The sequence below is a fragment of the Triturus cristatus genome, chromosome 11, assembly GCF_964204655.1.
Source record: "Triturus cristatus chromosome 11, aTriCri1.1, whole genome shotgun sequence".
Taxonomy (NCBI): Eukaryota; Metazoa; Chordata; class Amphibia; order Caudata; family Salamandridae; genus Triturus; species Triturus cristatus.
Genome location: NC_140594.1, coordinates 858,260,242 through 858,279,578, shown reverse-complemented (window position 1 = coordinate 858,279,578; position 19,337 = coordinate 858,260,242). Strand labels below are relative to the sequence as shown.

The window sequence follows — 19,337 nt, the reverse complement described above, 5'->3', positions numbered from 1 at the left end:
AACAAACACACCCTCACAAAAACGAAACTGCCATTAGCTGTAACTTTTCTTGCCTTTTAAGTTTACACAGGTAGCAACAAAAGCACGTCCCCCCCCCCGCTCCCCGCTCCGTCCTCCAGCGAATATTTGTAAACGAATTCCTCAGTATTAACCTGTACTAGGTCAATTTGTATTTCTTTTACTTCGTTGTCTCTTTTAAATTACATTTCTCCCAGTTGCATCTTCCAGCCGTATGTTGAAACCTCTCCACTCCATCTTCTACCACAAAAGTTAATCTTTTCAATTTGGATACTGGCGTGTTCTTTTTTTGTTGGAAAGGTAAGGCAGTTTTGGAGTTGGAATCTAACACACAGCTATGTGAAGCAGGAACACGAACCACTTCACTGAATTGGAGCTTCTGAGCTGCAGTTTAAACCAGTGCTTAATTTGAGCCGGTGGTTTCCGGTGCTCAGCACCGGCACTTAATCATCAACACAGGCCCTTGAGCAGCAGTTAAGGGCACATTCATTTTTGATGGGCACAGGGAGACTAATTGATTTGCCCAGAATCACAGGATGTTGAGCCAACGCCCAGGTCCACAGTCGGCAGTTCTGGCTATTACTCCACATCCTCTCTCCACTTGTTGGGTTTGTTGGCTCGGTGTTAGGCAGAGCTAACAGGAGAAATGGGCTGGTCGAAGCTGCCTCCTAGCGAAAGCCTTGGAACTTATTTTTTTTACGAATTAACCGCTGGTTTAAACTAAGATCCTGACAGCAAATGCACTAACTCTTGTATTTTTTTCATTGAGACTCAACCTGTGACCTGCAGATTGTACACCACACCCGGACATCTCTGCAGCAGTACTGCAATACCCCAAGCTATGCCAACAGCATTAGAACCCGTGATCTTAAAGGCGTACACTTCTCTGCAACAGATTTCTGGAGCATCCCCTTAGCATACTGAGCTATCTCAGTCAAAACACTTTATTTCGGTCACAAGGACCATAAAAGCAATATACACAAGTTCATCTTTACAAATCGTCAGTAAACTCTAAAACTGCAGAGTTAAAACAAAGTGTGATAAAAGTATAAAAACCACAACATGACCCTCCGCGACAACAGAATACAACGTGCCCACCCAAACAGTATAAAATGCGTACCTATCAAAAACTCACCGGTCAACCTAATTCGATAAAGTGCAAGCTCTACAAAAACACCCGGGATACTTTTCTTTTTATCCTTCCCCACTGTTTACGCTGAGAGGGGGCCTAACCACATTTCTTCTGGTCACCACTGAGGGTCATTTTAGGGACCCTAGTTCTTACCCACTCATCAGCTATCTTGCCACGTTCCCTGGGACTAACAGCTTAGTGTCTAACAAATGCTGGGGCAACTTCTCTGAACAACAATTTGTTAAAATGGGCTCCTTAACCAACACATTGTAAAGCCCTTCGAATATATCCTCTTTGTTGCCTTTAATCCACCCATTGAGTGCCTCAACTCAGGTGTCAACAAAGTCTACCCATGTTATAGCATTACCTTCCTTCAGGCATCTTAGCTTCAGCCTATACCTTTCAGGAGTTAACCCAAAATGCTCAACACGGGCTGCCTTCATGTGGTTGTAAGATTCAGCTACCTCTGACTCCAATGTGGGTAGCCTATCTCTACCAAACCCTGGTACTATCTCCCATAGCAGGGTTCCCGAGTGTTGTGTCCCAACCTTCCTCCTCTTGAGAGCTCTCTCATATGTGGCCAGCTACTTGACAATGCCATACCCTAGAACATAGCTAGGGACAACACTTTTTGGTGTACCTTACACCTGAGGCACCCTATCAGCACCTCCAAATCTGCTGACACCCTCTTCTCTGGGCTCCAAGCCCAGTCTGGCCATCTTTTCCTCTAATGTCAACCTTCTCTCAGCCAGAGCTATGGGCCTCTCCTCTAAGTCCAGGACTGCCATGCTCTCCTGTATGGATCTCTGGCTTTTCGTTCAGAACCAGCCAAACTGTGGGCCTGGGAACCCTCCTGGGCCCTCCAAGGGGAGGTAGGTTTCTGCCTGTCCCACTGGTTCCACTCAACAAGCTGTGATTGTCCTCCAGCTCTTCACCCTCACTACATTGGGTTAATTCCTTCCTCTGGTATGGTGCTACCCAGTGAGCCTCCTCCCAGGATCCCAGAGCCTTGATCAAAGCAGGTTTCTTGGCCTTAGTTCCCATAGTGATTTTCCTTTCTGGACAAAATATCCTTATACCATACCTCTTGTATGAGAACAGCTTTGTCAAATCGAGCTCCATCTCTCATTTGTCAAAAAAGTGGCTCCTGGCTTTGTTCAAAAACGTGTGGAAACCTTTTTCTTCTCTATTTGAACTGATAGGAAACTTTGCCAAACGTTTTCAAACACTCCTCCAAACCTTGGAAAGGTTTTTGGAACTCTTTCGACACAGTACTCTGGAGTTCAACAGTGTTCATAGAAAGCACTTTTTGGGAGCAAAGTCTTATTTTCCAGGTGCCTACCTATGCAGATTCGCAGAGGTCTTATCTTCAACAACTGTATGGTACTGCTAAACACCAGTTCTGGATCCCACCGCCAGTGGTTAATTTGCAAAACAATGAGTGCCAGGGCCCTCGTCAGGAGGACACAGCAGCTTCCACCATCCATTGCCCCTGCCAATACTGCTAATGACAGTACCAACACATCTACTAACCATCACACTCCTGCAAGTGTGACAATTCATACTATTTAAGGCCCCCAAAGGTATAGGAATGGTTTGGGTGGAACGTATTAGTGATTGTTAATGTATATTAAATTAATAAACAGCTGTTGTTTTGCTCATACACAAATTTGGCAGACAGTGGTACCATGTGGCAGACTGTCACAAGCACTGGTGCTAAGTATTAAGTGCTGGTGCCGAGCACCAGAAACCACCAGCTCAAATTAAGCACTGCCCACCGCTATCCATCAATGTGAGGAAATGGGGTGTATTATATGGTGTGGTTGTGCAACCTCAACATGTAATAGACTCACCACACCCTTTAGGTCCAGTAAGTTTCATCTGTAAAACCCTCAGCTCAACCCTGGGCGGCTGTGGCATTGAGTAGTAAGGCGTATACAGAGGAACAAATTGTAAAGTATAAACAGCACCAAAACAATTGAAGAAGAAATCGACACGACACTCAAGAACTTCAACACCAATTTATAAAAACAGACTATTTTTATAAGATTTTAGACACTAGAATGAAAAAGATCCACTGAAAGGTTCCGGAGCTATAGATTTTACAAGAATAATAAATCAATGCAATATCAGTCAACCTTGAACAAGCCTTGGCAAAGTAAATGAATTAGACACAACCTTTTAAAAAAAAGAAAACGTACTTAAGTGTCAATGCGATTGGTTAGAAGTACTTGGGGTGACCAAATCTGGCAAAAAACTAGTCAGGGGGACCAGCAGGGTCCTCGAGAAAAGTTACCTTCACGTAGGAAGCAGTCCTTCAGCATTTCCAGGCACTAACTGTTCCTATGTAGTGGGCCTGATGCAAGGAATGAAGGATGCTGAAGATGATGCAAGGATGCTGTGGATATGACACAGTTGACAGGGGGCTTCCTACAGGGCTTTCTCAGTCCACAAAGATTATAGGGGGGTCATGGTTGCAGGGTCAACGTCCCACGAAGTCCTCTCTGGTCAGGTCTGAGTCCAGTCACATGTAGTTGTGTTCACATTGCAAACCTTCCTTGGTTGATAAGTTCCCTTCTGAGGGTCCCAGCAACTCTCAGACAGCACTCCTGGACTCAGCAAACTCAGGGGCAACTCTCTGCATCGGGTCTTGCGCCTCAGTACTGCACATCAATAGTGGCAGCGGCTTGAAGACGTTGGGCTCCAACTTGCTCCAGCAGACTTCTTCGGCTGTTGTGTCCCTGTGCTGCAAACTAGATGCTAGTCAGCTGGCCCTTCGAGTTCTCTTGGCTTGACTGAGCTATGGAGACAACTTCTACTTGAGCAGGACACAGTAGGCAAAGTCCCTCCCTTCGCTAGCCACCAGGCTCAGTCTTCGACAGTGCGTCCTCTTTTCTGGTCCTTGGTGCAGCAGGGCAGTCCCTCTTCCAAGTCAGTCGAGATCTGAGGTTTGGGAGTCAGGGGAGCCCTCTTTATGCTTGAAAAGTGCCCTCAGGGAAGGATGCAACTGGGAACCAATGGACTACCAGGTCCCCTCCCACCTAGTGACCACGTCCTTTGAAGTATGGCATCAAACTATCCCAGGATGGTTTGTCACCGGTTTCCCCTCTGAGTCCCTTGTCACCCTGTCTACCTCAACATTGGGCAGCCCACGCATGTTACTCATCTGCCCTTCAAAGGCGGCTTCAGCTGTAAAGCCTACCTTTTGGGGCTAACACCCAAGTGGCTTCATTCAGGAGGGAGATGACATCTCCCTGGCCTGCGATCCTCATTGTTTTCCTTGCGGAGAGTCTTTGGCAGGTCTCTCCAGGAGGACAGAAAGCGGTCTCATGGAGCAGGCTTCAAGTGTGCCCGAGAAGGCGCAGGAGTTTTAAAGGCAATTAAAGTGGCAGCTTTGCTAAAGCTGCGCACTGCAACAAGCTGCATTGATTTCGACCTGAGAGACAAGTTGGGCTTAATGTAACAAGTTGCTTGATACATTGGAATGGCTACTTTGGTCGAACCGTTCAGGATTTAGCACAGCAGAGGGGTCAGCGTGTAGCCCTATACTCACCAATTGGGCGACCAAGTCTTTCCACAGTAAGAATGGCAGTTTTGCTTGTTTTACTGTCAGGACATGCAAAGGTGCATGCCCTACAGGTGTCATATATAGCACCCTTCCTTTAGGGATCAGTAGGCCTGCCAGAGGGGGGACTTACACACATATCCAGGGGAAGTGGTGACTTTGCCATTGCTTTCAATGGCAAAGTTGGGATAGCAGTGCACAACTGCTCAACCGGTCTGCAATGGTGGACTGGAGGGACTTGTTTTACCTGGGGGACCTCCAGGGTGGAACAATCAGTGCTGCAAGCCCTAGGGTACCCCTCTAACGTACATGTCCTGGGTACCATAATACCATTTATTAGGGACTTACAGGTAAGCTAGTCATTTCCAGTTGGGTACAGCCAATTTGACATACATGTTCGGGTCAGGGCACTGGCACTGAGGTTTGATTAGCAGACCTCAGTGCACTCTCAGAGTCAAAAAAACAACAGCATCAGTCGAAAAAGTGGGGAGAGACCACACAAAAAGAGGCATTTCTTTACATAGCCTAAATGAACAAGGCCTCGACCTAAGAGATTCAGCAAACCACTCCAAAACATCCAATGGACTGTTCTTGGGAAAGCTTATTGAAAAGTAGAAGTTGCCCAGATCTGGGCCTTGTTAGTAGCAAAGACCTCTCTCTCTAATGAAGCCAGGAAGCTCAATTATTACAGAATATGTTTGTACGTTCAAAATTAAATAAATACAAATACAACAAACAAGATCCTAACCTCACAGAGGCTCTGAATCTGCATTGATTGATATCTGCAAGATGCTGCTGCTGATTCTAATGGAGTTGCAACAGTCTTTCATTCTTCAGCCTTTCAAACAAAGTACCTCTTCAAACCAAGTATTTCTTCAGAGACCAAGTGACTTTGGAAAAAAGGGTCCATGCAGACTCCTTTTTGTCCCACTAGACAGTAAATGACTGCCCGACCGAGGCCTTGACAGTCACATACAGGGAATCTGCTTTTCTCCACTTCATTCACATCAGTACCTTTGATGTAGAAATAAAGGCCAAAGTAAACAACCTAGGAGTATATTTCGTTGACCAGATGACAATGAAGGGTCAAATTAACCACATAATTTGCTCTTCAAATTACCTGGTTAAACTCATGCAGAAAACCAAACACCAGCTTTTGCAGGAGACCAGTGCAACTACTGCAAGACCGATTATCTGCTGTAAAATTTATTATGGTATTGCTCTCCTAGCTCATACTCCAAAATAAAATATTAAAATCTGCGGATTTTGCAAAACTCTGCCGTGAGAGCCGTAGCAGATCTTTCCAACACCTCACAAATCTCTGAGGCTCACCCGAGCCTTTCATTGGCTGTCAGTAGCTTCTAAGGTTAGGTTCAAAATGGTCAATTGGACTTGTAAATATTTAATGGCAGTCCACTAGCTTACCTACAACAATGATTCACTCTCTATTGTCATTAGGGAGCTCTCAGATCAACTGTGAGGCAGCTTCTGATTCCATTGAAGAGCGTCTGGAAGAGAGTGGGAGGAGAGTAATTTTCGTACAGTGCGTCTTCCTTATGAAACCTTGACAGCCTCACACAAATGCAAGACGTTTACATGCTCAGAAGAGCATTAAAGGCATATCTTTTTCAGTAGTTCCCTGGTACTACATGATTCGCTCAATGTCCTGGTGCCCTCAGGATTTTGGTGCTATATAAATATACAATGCGAGTAGATTGAATCATCTCTTAGTAACGGAACCCAAGTGGTCGGTTCTTCCCCTATGCTGTTCAGCACATTTTGACCCTAGCGAAGGCAACTCCCAAGTCTTGTCCATCACCTCCCCTATTCTTCAGCACGTACCTCAGTCCTCTCAGAGCTCATCAGCCCATTCGGCGTGAACCGCTACGTTTGCCCAAATGATATGCAGATCATTCGATATCTGGATAAAACCATTTAATTTATCTGTGCCCTCTGCAAACGCCTCCACACAGTCGAACACTGAATGGTGCTGAGCCATCTGAAGCTCAACTCCTCTAAACCAAAATGTTCTGACCTGCGGATCCTGGGTTAATGAAGACCCTACTATGGCACAGCCTACAGAATATCAGACCTCCAACAACGGCCTCGACCGACAAACAACTTCAGGGGGAAGTGATGACGGACTCCAACCTCTCCCTCCAAACACAGGTTAGCAGACCAATCGAGCCTTCTGCTCCAGGTGTACAATATGAATATGTGACGTTACCACGCGATGATTTACATCGCGGTACGTTACATCGCAGTTATTACAATGCAAGTCGTTACAACAACTTGCGCTAGAGGGCGCTGGACTTAGGAATAGTATGATTTACTAATCCAACTCGAGCGTACGTAACAGTAGGGAAGGTGTTGGAATAGTAAATCATGCTATTCCTTAGTGTATAGCGCCATCCAGTGCAAGTCGTTGTAAATACTTGCATTGTAATGACTGCGATGTAAATGTATTGCGGTGTAACGACCGCGTTGTAAAGGTCGTTCGCCGTACAATATGCCACATCTCCACTCACCTTGGGTTTTCCAATAAAAGAGTGCAGGCAACGAATGCACTAGTGCCCTTGTACCTTCACTATGCAAATGCCCTTGGCGTGTGGGCCTTTTCCCCAAACGACAATGAATCAAGAATGCCACAGCCAGATAGCAGACAACAAAGCTTTGGAACACTACAGCAGACTCAAAAATGATCATTAAAACTGGTTCTGCCTCAAAGGATCGTTTGGTACAGCTTACGAGTAATAATGATACGTGTGCGCCCTCACACATGTTTTATGACGCTCAATTCCAGTATAAAAGCCATGCATCTTCGCTGCTACATGTCAGCGGTGGGAGGCCTGCCAGCATTGTACACAACGCCCAACATATTACACTCAACTTACTACACAGTTATCCCACACTCTACCAATCAACAAACTGAGACCACTGACTCGACCACCAGAAAGTGCTTTGGGGCATCGTTGGTGGTATGAAGTGCTCTGCAAATATTAGAATACAATAATGCATAAAGGTGCAAATTGGCTTCCATTTTCGGCGAAATAATATATTAGCTTTGAACATACGATACAATACAGGTGGAACTCCAGGGGATGTCACCAAAGCAGGGATCCCTCGAGCACGCTTATCACGTGACAGCAATCAATAAAACGCACGCGCCCCGTTGCAAGAGTTCGAATCCAAACCGTGCTGATAATTATGGGAGTTGACTTCCGGCTCTCTGGAGCCCAGGGTCATTCAGAGTCAATAAAGATAAGTTGCTCAAGCACACTGCGGATGTGAAACGTTTGTCGGGTTGTCATTTTGCATTTTGCATTGTAGAACAAAGGACTTGTGTGCAGCATACCTCAGGTTGTTTGTTTACTAACATCCTACCTCGATAGGGGCAGCTTTCATGAAACAATAGGTTTGGGTTAGAGCAGGAAGGTATGCTACCTATTGGGGCCGGTTCTGGGATTAGTGGGGCCCCGGGCACAATAGGAACATGCGAGGTCTCTTTTAAATGTAACATTACAGGCAGTGAGATTAACTATTTATTTTCTGGCATTCTTGAAGCAGTTTACCTAGTAAGGTTATCGCTAAAATATACATAATAACCCAAATAAAATAAGTATATATATTTACGTCTGTATTAATTTGGATATACATTACATTAATCAAATTCGGTTAAAAAGCTAGGCTTAGGGTTCCCCAAAACCGATATGATTACTCCGATGTTCACTAATTGTTTCCAGATAAGTGCATGATTAAAGCTCTACAAGGGATGGTCCCAGATCTACACAGCAGCAGTGGAAGTGACACCCCAGCTCCCCCTTTACACAAGTGAAGTGGAGGATAGGGCATTCAGTTCTCACCAAGCATGGTGGATTCAACACAAAGGCATCCATGTTAGATCAGGTTAGTGACCTGCACGCACTGCAGCAAGCAGCAGAGAGCATAGCTTGCAGAAGGTTAGAGGAGAGGGTGCAACCTCATTCACAGGTAGGATGGCCAATACATTGGCAGGCAGAAGCCTCAGAGGCTGTCCCACATGTGCACACTGAGTGCCTACAAACAGCAATTCCTCTCAAACTCAATTTTTAACAGATGCAAAGAGCTGAACTTGTTTAAAGGCTTCCCTGCTTGACCACACTGTTTTATTGTAGGCAAATACTTTATTTCACTGAGCCTTCATTCTGTTTATCACAAACCAGCGTAATTTCAAATACGCATTCAGGAGGTGCGCTGAACAGACACCGACTGTGTTTGAGGTAATATACTATAGTTCTAAGACTCTAGCACATATACAGGGTACACAAGAAGGGCGGGGGAAGGAATATTTCTCAGTTCATGTTTAAAAACTACTACATTTAATAAATATATCTCAAGGCAGTGATATCATCTGATGTACAAAGGTGAAACCCTTCTGTATGTTTAACAAATAGACTTTTTTGAATTTTGATGAAACCATATCATATTCTAAAATGATGTTCGGTGTGTGATTTACAGGACCAATATTTTCAGGGCTTTGCTTGGGCAAGGGCCCTTTGACTTGGCTAGGTTCTGGCTTGGCTCTCCCTGTTAATTTGTTGGCTTGCCCACCTCTACATGGTACATCTTTTATTCATTTCTCTCGGAGGGAGTATATTTACTAATGTGTCCCGCAATGTAAAGAAGCAACCACAAATGCTGTGCTGCTTTGCTTGAGAGGGAGCGAACGGGACTGTGGCATATCAGAGGTATGGTGCTATCCTGCTCACTCGCCAGTGCTGGCACACAATTAGGTTGCAAGCGCCATGCACACACCTTTGCACCTTAGTTCAGGATGTCCAGATTTTGAGAAGAAAAAAACGGGACAGACCAGACATAAAAGTAGGACTTAAGACTTTAGTCTTACTTCTGTATGGCCTGTCTTGGTTTTTGTATGTATGTGTATATGCCATATATGTATATGCCATCTGCTGGGAGCCGATCTCCTGCAGTGCCTGAAAGAAACAGTTAAAATACTTAAATTATTTTACACTTTAGAGGCACCTGTGGAAACGATAACTTAGGTTTCAATCCTGCTTTGCACAAGGGCTTGACTTTTGTCCCAAAAACCAGGACATGTATTTAAAATTAAGAAGAGTGTCGGGTCTCCGGGACAGTCCTCTGAAAACCAGAACTATCTGGGGAAATCCGGGAGGTCTGGTCACCCTACCCATAGTGCAAGTGTCTGCGTCAAGTCTAGCATAGGTTTTGTGCTGGAAAGATAACTTTCTATTACAAAATTCTATGCTTAGACTAAGTTCATACTTCTCCTGCATTGCATGTGTGCCCTATTGTCCAGCACAAATACAAAGCCAGACAAGCTTGAAGAAATAAAAACATTTCTCCTCGATAATGCCAAACGTCAAAAAGACAATATTTTTTATGCAAAACTGTCTACTAGATAGAATTTTGAATAAATAACCACGGGTGGTTGCAACAGAAAGCCCATGTACCACCCTTGGAACACAATTTTGACCCCAAGTAATGCAAAGCAGCAATAGGTGCTTCTTTGCATTACTTTCAGGTGACTTTCCAACGCAAAGTACATTTCAAATAAACATGTTGCACCAACCTGTGTCACTTCTGTGATGCAAACTCATTGAAAAATGTTAGTAACTGTACCCCGAGACTCTTCCCTTCTCTCACTGATTCTGCCCATCACATACACTGCTCCTCTTCCCCTGTCAGTTTCTTCAAGCCTCTGGCTCTTTGTTGCTATTCTGTCCCCATTACACTCATCAGTCACCTCTCTGCTTTACTTTTCCTCTGTCACATCTCTCCCACCTCTTATCTTACTTCTTTCCTTTATCTTACCCCCTTTATATTCACTGCACTTCTATTCTCTGTGCTTCATTTACCCTTGTCCTTCATCCTGGGTGAGTAGGATTGCCATCTGGCTGGTGGCACCACTGATATGTCCATGTCCAGGGTCAGAAGAAAAAAGAAGCAAAATCTCCAGAAAACGGTATTTGTAACCCTTACCGGTACATACTTCAAGCAATAGGTATACTTAGAAATTACTTTTAAATGTGTTCCAGAGGTGTGCTAACAATCCCTGACTAAAGTTAAAGTAAACAGAAGTAGAAACGTCTTGTTACAAATGAATACATACAATTTACTTTAAAGTCTTATTTAGTATAATGTTCAGGCCTTTGCAGACTATTAAAACAAGCCCTGGCATAGCCAATAGGTCTCGCCTTTGGGGCCTTATAAGTGTTTAGCCAGAGCTATTGACTTTGCCAATGTCTTCAAGCTGTGCTGTGGAGAAGTGTGGCTGCTGTGCAGCATGCTGAAAAGTTATAATGAAAAAGTGTCAGAAGCATTTTTGTTACCTTATATATGACCAAGAAGGCATTATGTACAACTGAACGACCATATTAAAAAAAGTATTTACAATACAAAAATTTCCTCAGTTTTCTTTTGTTCTTGCAATTTGTTTCTGCCTATTCCAAGCGCCACCACAGCATCACTCAGCGCCACCACAGCATCACTCAGCACCACCACAGCATCACTCAGCACCACAACAGCATCACTCAGCACCACTACAGCATCACTCAGCGCCACTACAGCATCACTCAGCGCCACCACAGCATCACTCAGCGTCACCACAGCATCACTCAGCGCCACTACAGCATCACTCAGCGCCACCACAGCATACACTCAGCGCCACCACAGCATCACTCAGCGCCACCACAGCATCACTCAGCACCACCACAGCATCACTCAGCACCACCACAGCATCACTCAGCACCACCACAGCATCACTCAGCACCACCACAGCATCACTCAGCACCACCACAGCATCACTCAACACCACCACAGCATCACTCAGCACCACAACAGCATCACTCAGCGCCACTACAGCATCACTCAGCATCACTCAGCGCCACCACAGCATCACTCAGCGCCACCACAGCATCACTCAGCACCACCATAGCATCACTCAACACCACCACAGCATCAGTCAGCACCACCACAGCATCACTCAGGGTCACCACAGCATCACTCAGGGTCACCACAGCATCACTCAGCATCACTCAGCACCACCACAGCATCACTCAGCACCACCACAGCATCACTCAGCGTAACTACAGCATCACTCAGCGCCACCACAGCATCACTCAGCGCCACTACAGCATCACTCAGCGCCAGCACAGCATCACTCAGCGCCACCACAGCATCCCTCAGCGCCATCACAGCATCACTCAGCACCACCACAGCATCACTCAGCGCCACCCCAGCATCACTCAGCGCCACCACAGCATCACTCAGCACCACCACAGCATCACTCAGCACCACCACAGCATCACTCAACGCCACAACAGCATCACTCAACACCACCACAGCATCACTCAGCACCACAACAGCATCACTCAGCGCCACTACAGCATCACTCAGCGCCACCACAGCATCACTCAGCGCCACCACAGCATCACTCAGCACCACCACAGCATCACTCAACACCACCACAGCATCACTCAGCACCACCACAGCATCACTCAGGGTCACCACAGCATCACTCAGGGTCACCACAGCATCACTCAGCACCACAACAGCATCACTCAGCACCACCACAGCATCACTCAGCGCCACTACAGCATCACTCAGCGCCACCACAGCATCACTCAGCGCCACTACAGCATCACTCAGCACCACCACAGCATCACTCAGCGCCACCACAGCTTCACTCAGCGCCACCACAGCTTCACTCAGCACCACCACAGCATCACTCAGCACCACCACAGCATCACTCAGCGCTACCACAGCATCACTCAGCGCCACCACAGCATCACTCAGCGCCACCACAGCATCACTCAGCGCTACCACAGCATCACTCAGCGCCACCACAGCATCACTCAGCGCCACCACAGCATCACTCAGGGTCACCACAGCATCACTCAGTGCCACAACAACATCACTCAGCGCCACCACAGCATCATTCAGCGCCACATCAGCGCCACAACAGCATCACTCAGCTCCACAACAGCATCACTCAGTGCCACAACAGCATCACTCAGCGCCACAACAGCATCACTCAGTGCCACGCACAAGACTTCACTCCTAATATTATGTCATAGAAAATTGTAGCTAATGTGTCACGTGCTCCTACGTATAGCAATTGCTTGCATGGTTTCTAGACAGTGCAGATGTGGTTGCTTGTTCGAATTTGACCTTTATCCACCCACATACAGTAGTGTATCTTAAAAGGATGTCTGCCCCCCCTACAGAATGTGAAGCGAGGCACCTGGTTCTCCCATGTGTCACAGATAGATATTCCTTGTCCTTAGGTAGAATATGGCCTCTTTGAAGGGTTTTAGGGGCCCCTGAAGCATTGCGCCCCCTGCGCCAGTGGCCTGCCTTACCCCCCATGATATCTTAGGAAGTGTCCCGGTGTGGCAAACCACAGGTTTCCCTCATCACATCCATGTACCAGCCATCTTGCGGTCTGTGGTCCAAACCCCAGCAGCTCTGGTGTGCCTTTCTCGTGCCACCAGATCTCGCAGGCTTGCGCGTCGAGGACCGGTAGTTTTCCGTTCTCGCCTGTTCGACTTCCAAGGCCTGGGATGAGGCGCCTGGGCGCTGCGGGTCCAGTATTGACGGACTCTCTGTGGCGCAGCGCTGTGATTGAAGGGACACCCCCAGTGAAGGGCAGGCTCGTCGGCGGAGGCGGGTTGCAGCCTGTTAGTTTGCAGATTGAACAAGCCACCCTGGGGAGCGCAGGCGGCAGGTGAGTCCCAGCTCCTGCCCTTCCATTTCCGCCTTCCGCAGGCACGTTTGCCGCTCTCCTCCCTCGCACCATCTGTGCTCCCAGCGGCCTCATGTAAACACGAGGCGTTAATTATTTAGAAGGGAAGTGAGCCACGTCTTGCATCACTGGAGGATTTGGAGTGACACAAAAACTGCGAACTGACATTTATTTCAGTGTAGACAGTGCTGACTTGTATTTTATTGATTTTTAGCTTTTCTTTCGTGTTTTTGCTGTTCTGTTTATAAGTCAACATCCAACAGCACGTCACCTTCCCTTTAGCTGCTTTGCCCCCTTTGTGTTTACTTTATTTCAGTTTTTGCATCAGCGCTGTTAAATCCCTGAAGGTTGACGCAGCGCTGTACACTAAAAGTTTGGTTGACACAGAGAAGTGTAAGGAACTAAAATGACCAATACACAGAAGTAAACATGAACAGAGGAGAGAGGTACTTCAAAAAAACATCAGCGCGAGCCTCGCTCTGAAAGTAAAAAGCAGCAGGGCGGTGGGGATAGAGGAGGGAGCCTGGGCCTGTCTCCCTTGCGGGAGCGAGCGAGTTAATTACAAACAAAAGGTTTTAAAGCTCGCTCCCGCAAGGGAATCGCCAAACGTGCATGCGTTGCCATTGAAAGCAATGCAACGTGTGCATGTTTTTGGGACACAAACTGAATCGATGGCTAAAGGTCTTTTTCCTAAGCAGCGCATGCGCGCTGCATAGGTGAGACCTAAAAATCAATAAATGGCAGGTAATTTTTCTCTTGGTAATGTGGCAACCCTATAAGGTGAACAAAATTCATCGTGATGTGACATGATTCTGTCTTTTAGTGTGAGCCCTGCAAAATACCCTGTTTTCCATTCAGGGAGGGCTTTCTTCACACCTAAGGTTCCGTCAAGTACCCATCTAATCACTGTTCTCATGCAGATGCAGCAATTAGATTACTGAAGCCTGTTCGGCCCAGGAGAGGGGGAAAGTCCGGACTGGGAACCCAAAGCAGCCCTGGCAATTTTGTCGGACTGGCTCCCACCCCGGGGGTGAGGGGGGGGAGTGAAAGCCTGAAGCACTGCTGCTTAACAAAACTGGCCCCAGCTCTGCTGCTTTTGTTACTGGGGGGCTGAAATCGAGGCATCGCTACAAAACTGCCCCCCTGTAACAAAATTGCCGCCTACCGCTCGAAAACCAGCCCCCATCCTTCCAGCCCGGAGACCTCTACGGTCAGTTCGGCCCTGGAGGCGGGCCCCCTCCCCTGGGCCTCAGAGCACTGCACCACCATCAAGAGTTTTTCAAAAGGCACTGCTTGTATGTCAACAGGCACGGGACCTTGGGCTGCTGCCCACACTGCTCATGCTTAGCGCTGGCCCTGCTACTTATGCTTTTACGCACTGTGCTGCACCCACAATATGTCACAAGTGGGTGGAGCGGGACGCCAGAGGCCTGGACAGCAGCAGGCTCTACACCTCAGCAGGTGCTTTACACAACTTCATCACGGAGCGAGATCTTGGGCCCCAACATCCATGACAGAAAGAACCCATGCCACTGAAAGCCATGAGTAGAAATCAAAAGGACACCAGTGGAGACTACAGCCTACTATCATATCTGTTGGGAGCCTCATACCTGCAGGATTTCTGCCCAGTTCTGTAACATAATAATAATGCCTCCGGATGTCGATTTGTTTACCCAGGGTGTGCTGCATTCCACACTAAAGAAGCAGATTTGGCAACACTGTGCTATGCACTTTAGAAAGAAAACTGTCCAGAAGAGAAAGCTCAACTGACCGAAACATGAGCCGCACACCAGAGAGAGTCCCTAAGTTATCCATGCACATGGACATACAAGTGAGAGAGCCCCTTCCCTATCTCAGCGCGTGGGCACACCTGAGAGGTGCATGATCCGATCACAACTGAACCTTTGGGTGGCAAAGAGGGAGAAAAGATGTGAAAAGTGGGAAACATGGAGCCTGCTGTACCTACCCAACTCATACCTGTACCCAACTGGTAGAGGTCGCCATGCATAAGGCTAGGCATGTTTGACAATCTAGAGCATGGAACCCAACCTTCAACATGGAAGTCATACCGGTGTCCTGTTCATAGAATTCATTCATCTTGTGCCCAGATGCCTAGACCTAAAAAGTCCTAAATCCCAAGTAATAAAGTCAGGCCACCCAAACACCCCCCAGGGACTAAGATCAATTGGTCTCAAGTTTCAAATGGTTGAATTTGACCTCAAAAGATGTGGTACTCCAGACCAGATTTTTGAATTGCCTCAATGAAAATATTCCATGTACAATGCACCCGATTGCAACGCTGCAATTAAAGAACCAGAAAACTCCAACAAAAGCTGCCAAGAAATAGTTGCTCGTAAGTTCAGCACCCTGAAGAGAATATCTGACAAAAAACAAAATATTAGCCAGGTAAGACCTGTCCTTACAGTAGCGCTATTATCAAAGCAAAGGAAAATATTGTATGAATCACAAGAACAGCGAACCAAACCCTGCAAGTCTGTGGCCAGCCCCTTTCCCATACCATTGAAGTTGCAGAACCACCCAGCTCCATCAAATGGGAGACTCCATGTTTCCCTGCTCGTCAGGTTGAGAGGTCATGTGCGATGTAAAGATGGGCCTCCAAGCCTCCTTGTTCCAGCACTCAAGGCCTAGCTTGGGGTTTGGGATCTGAAGGCTGAGAGTAAATACAGTACAGCACAATACTTAAAGCATATGACTTCCGCTGTACTGTTGGCGATCACTGGCTTATGGCAGTCACAAGTACAATTACGACCAAGAACACATTATAATAAAGCCAACCAGAGGGCAACTTCCACAACACATTTATTCATTTCAGAGATTGCAGAATTGTTGCATTCTTTTGCCCATTAGCTGTGAACCTCCTTTGTCACCACCCAGTGCTATGGTTACTCTCACCACAGTACCTCTAAGGGGGATCCAATGCAGAGAAAAAACACAGTTCTCTGCCCAGTTCCCCATAACTACCAATCACCAACATTAAGCATCCTAGAATGTTGTTCAGATGGGGTTTTGGGAGCTATTGTGAAATAAGTCAACAGCTGAATAATTAAAGACTGCAAGGACACGTGATCCCAGATTTACGTTGCTACTCCACGAGGAACCGATCTTGCAAAGATGGGGTAAGGCAGTGCTCTGACTCGTTTGGAAAACTGCTTGCCACAGGCTACTGGACCTTTGCACAGCAATGCCCTCAATGTAGCTTGGAGACAATTTTCCCATTTTTTTCTAGCACACAGCCAGCTAAGGGTGGTGGAACCTTGCTCAATGCTCTGCCAGATGGGTGCTAATATGTACCGGGAAAATGCAAGGAAGAGAGAAGGGGGGGGGGGGGTCGTACAAACTTGGAAAAGAGTAGGTGATGGTACAGGACGAGTAAGCTCGCAGAAAGAGTCACCACTCAGCTCACATAAAATTGTATGGCAGCGTCTTATGCAATATGCTGTGGTTACTGGTGGTGGGTAGTGTATGCTTCCAGGCACTCCGGTTAGAATTCTCTAAACCCCTTGCAACATTGGCAGGTCGGCCGACCTTAACATGACTACTGACAAAATGGGCAGTCCACAGCCCCACATTCAGGACGGACTGCTGTAGGACGCATGTCTATGCGAATATTCACAGTACCTGGCAACTGGACATCAGCTCCAAGCCAATCTCTTCAGCTGCAATGTTAGAGTCTTAAAATCCCACCAATCAAGTCGCGGTTATGCTTCCTCAAATGGGCTGCTGGGAGCATCAGGATGCAATACGATCTGGGGTGAAGGTGGCACAAGCTGGAGACACTCCCTCAGGGGACTGCTCTGGTGAAAGCTCTGAACATTTCCTTCTGGGACAAAGAGACACTTTGGAGGTCAAGGTGCAGGATGGGCTGATCCTTTCTTGGCAGCAGCCATCCTCTATCTCAGCATGAGCTTTTATATAGCTCTTCATGATAATCTAACAATCTCTGTTGGCTGCTACACTGTATGTTATCATAAGTTTTCCCATCCCCCTTGCTCACACGTTCCAAAGTTTACGGCCAATATTGTTATAGCAATCAAGATGGCGAGCACTGATTGAAATACATATGGAAGACAAAGAGGTCACTAGACTTTGCTTACACCGGCACCACTATACAGTGCCTCCAAGAACGTCAATGTCTGCCATCCTGGCCCTTCCTGTAGGTTGTCCCAAAACTATGATGAGACCTTCGATCACATCCCATGATCCTGCCCTGGTCTGGGTGATATTCGAAGGAAGTATTTACTACCAGCTTTTAGAGAGACCTCCCTAAGAACAAAAAGCGAAGCAACCAGGGCATGCTTTATGCTACAATCCAATGGTCCAATTGGAAAACTGATGGAATATCAGGACACTACGCACCACAGACTAAAAACCAGAAGTAACCCCAGCTAGAAGGCTACCGCAGCATCAAACCAGACTTTTCAAATAGTTTATTATTATAAGCAATTTTACTCATGCCGTTTGTGATCTCCAATTTTTTCTTAGGTTGCTTTGATGGCTCAGGATAGTTCATTTTTAGATCTGTTTTATCTCTTACTTGTTTCATTGTAATGAATTTTAAGCTTACACAAAAAAAGTATTTTGTTACTTAAGAACCTCAAGTACAAAGTCTGCATCCCCAAACTATGGAAAACTTTCCACCAGCCAGGGCCCACATCGCACCATTGCCTGGTAAAATGCGTTCTCTGGTTTCTCTATGGCTTGCGCTGTCTGGTAGGCTTGACCTAAAACCCACCAATCCTGGGATCTCTAAAGCATTGCTACAAGGTCAATGAAACACGATAGAAGTATTCGCAAAAAGTTCCGGTCTTGAAATCTCAATAGCACTCTGATGTGTCAGTAAGTACTGACTATATAAAGCCTCTTAAAACAAAAGATACCCATCTGATATGGTCTTCATTTTATCAAAGCGGGTTGCAAAGAAGAGGGCATCATCTTCTCACAGCTATGTCACAACACAGACATAAGGATTACATATGGTACACAAGCAGTGTGGCACTGTAAAACCACAGCATATGGCACACCAAACAGGGACATTATGTTATCATTTTTTTGGTACACACGAGTGGGGCAAGATGCTCCCCTACGGACACAATAGACCTTCCCTCGGGGGAGGGGTACTATTGTGTGACACAGCACAATGCACACTGATAAACGAGGAATTAATCACTTCTCTGCATATGCCACAGTCCTAAAATGGGCTTCATTTTATGTCAGCAGGTGACTGACACCCGCTCAGAGACACAATCCCTCTTCCACCACAGTGTCACCATCTGAAGATGGCATTATCCTGGTAATGGGTGTGGCACATATGAGACGCGTTTTATCCTTTTCAAGCACTGGCAGACATAGGAATGTGCTCGCAACATTAACTCAATCACAGTAAATAACACAAACCGGAAGGGCATCATCATGAAACTGCGTATGGCATACACCTTCCTAGGGGTGTCCACCTATCAGAGCCCAATGCACATCCTTAAGGGGCATGAATCATTTCACCCCATTTGACAATCTGGACCACAGTGATCTGCTTGAATATAGCGCTTGGTTTGCCGGGCACTGAATTCTAAAATTCAGTCCAGTTTTCAGAATGACCTACAAACAATATATGAATCATCAGTGACCAGCACAAGTAGATTTTCCACATATATCACCATGGTGGCTACCATTGGGTGGCTCGATGAGCACAGCCCCAAATGAACGACTGTGGTAAAGAGCAGAGTGTAGAATCTAGCGGCGCTTCAAAAGACTTCAGCCTTATGAACCTACCAGGATCAATGCTTGAGACAAAGGTGCTCATAACAAGCACAAGACACACAGAACGCCTCAAGGGGCGACCC

General features: G+C 46.5%; 1 protein-coding gene across 1 annotated transcript in view; it reads right to left on the bottom strand.

Annotated features, from left to right (window-relative positions):
* Positions 1-19,337, bottom strand: part of NGEF (neuronal guanine nucleotide exchange factor) — a 979,475-nt gene that overhangs the window by 839,862 nt on the left and 120,276 nt on the right. The window lies entirely within an intron of this gene.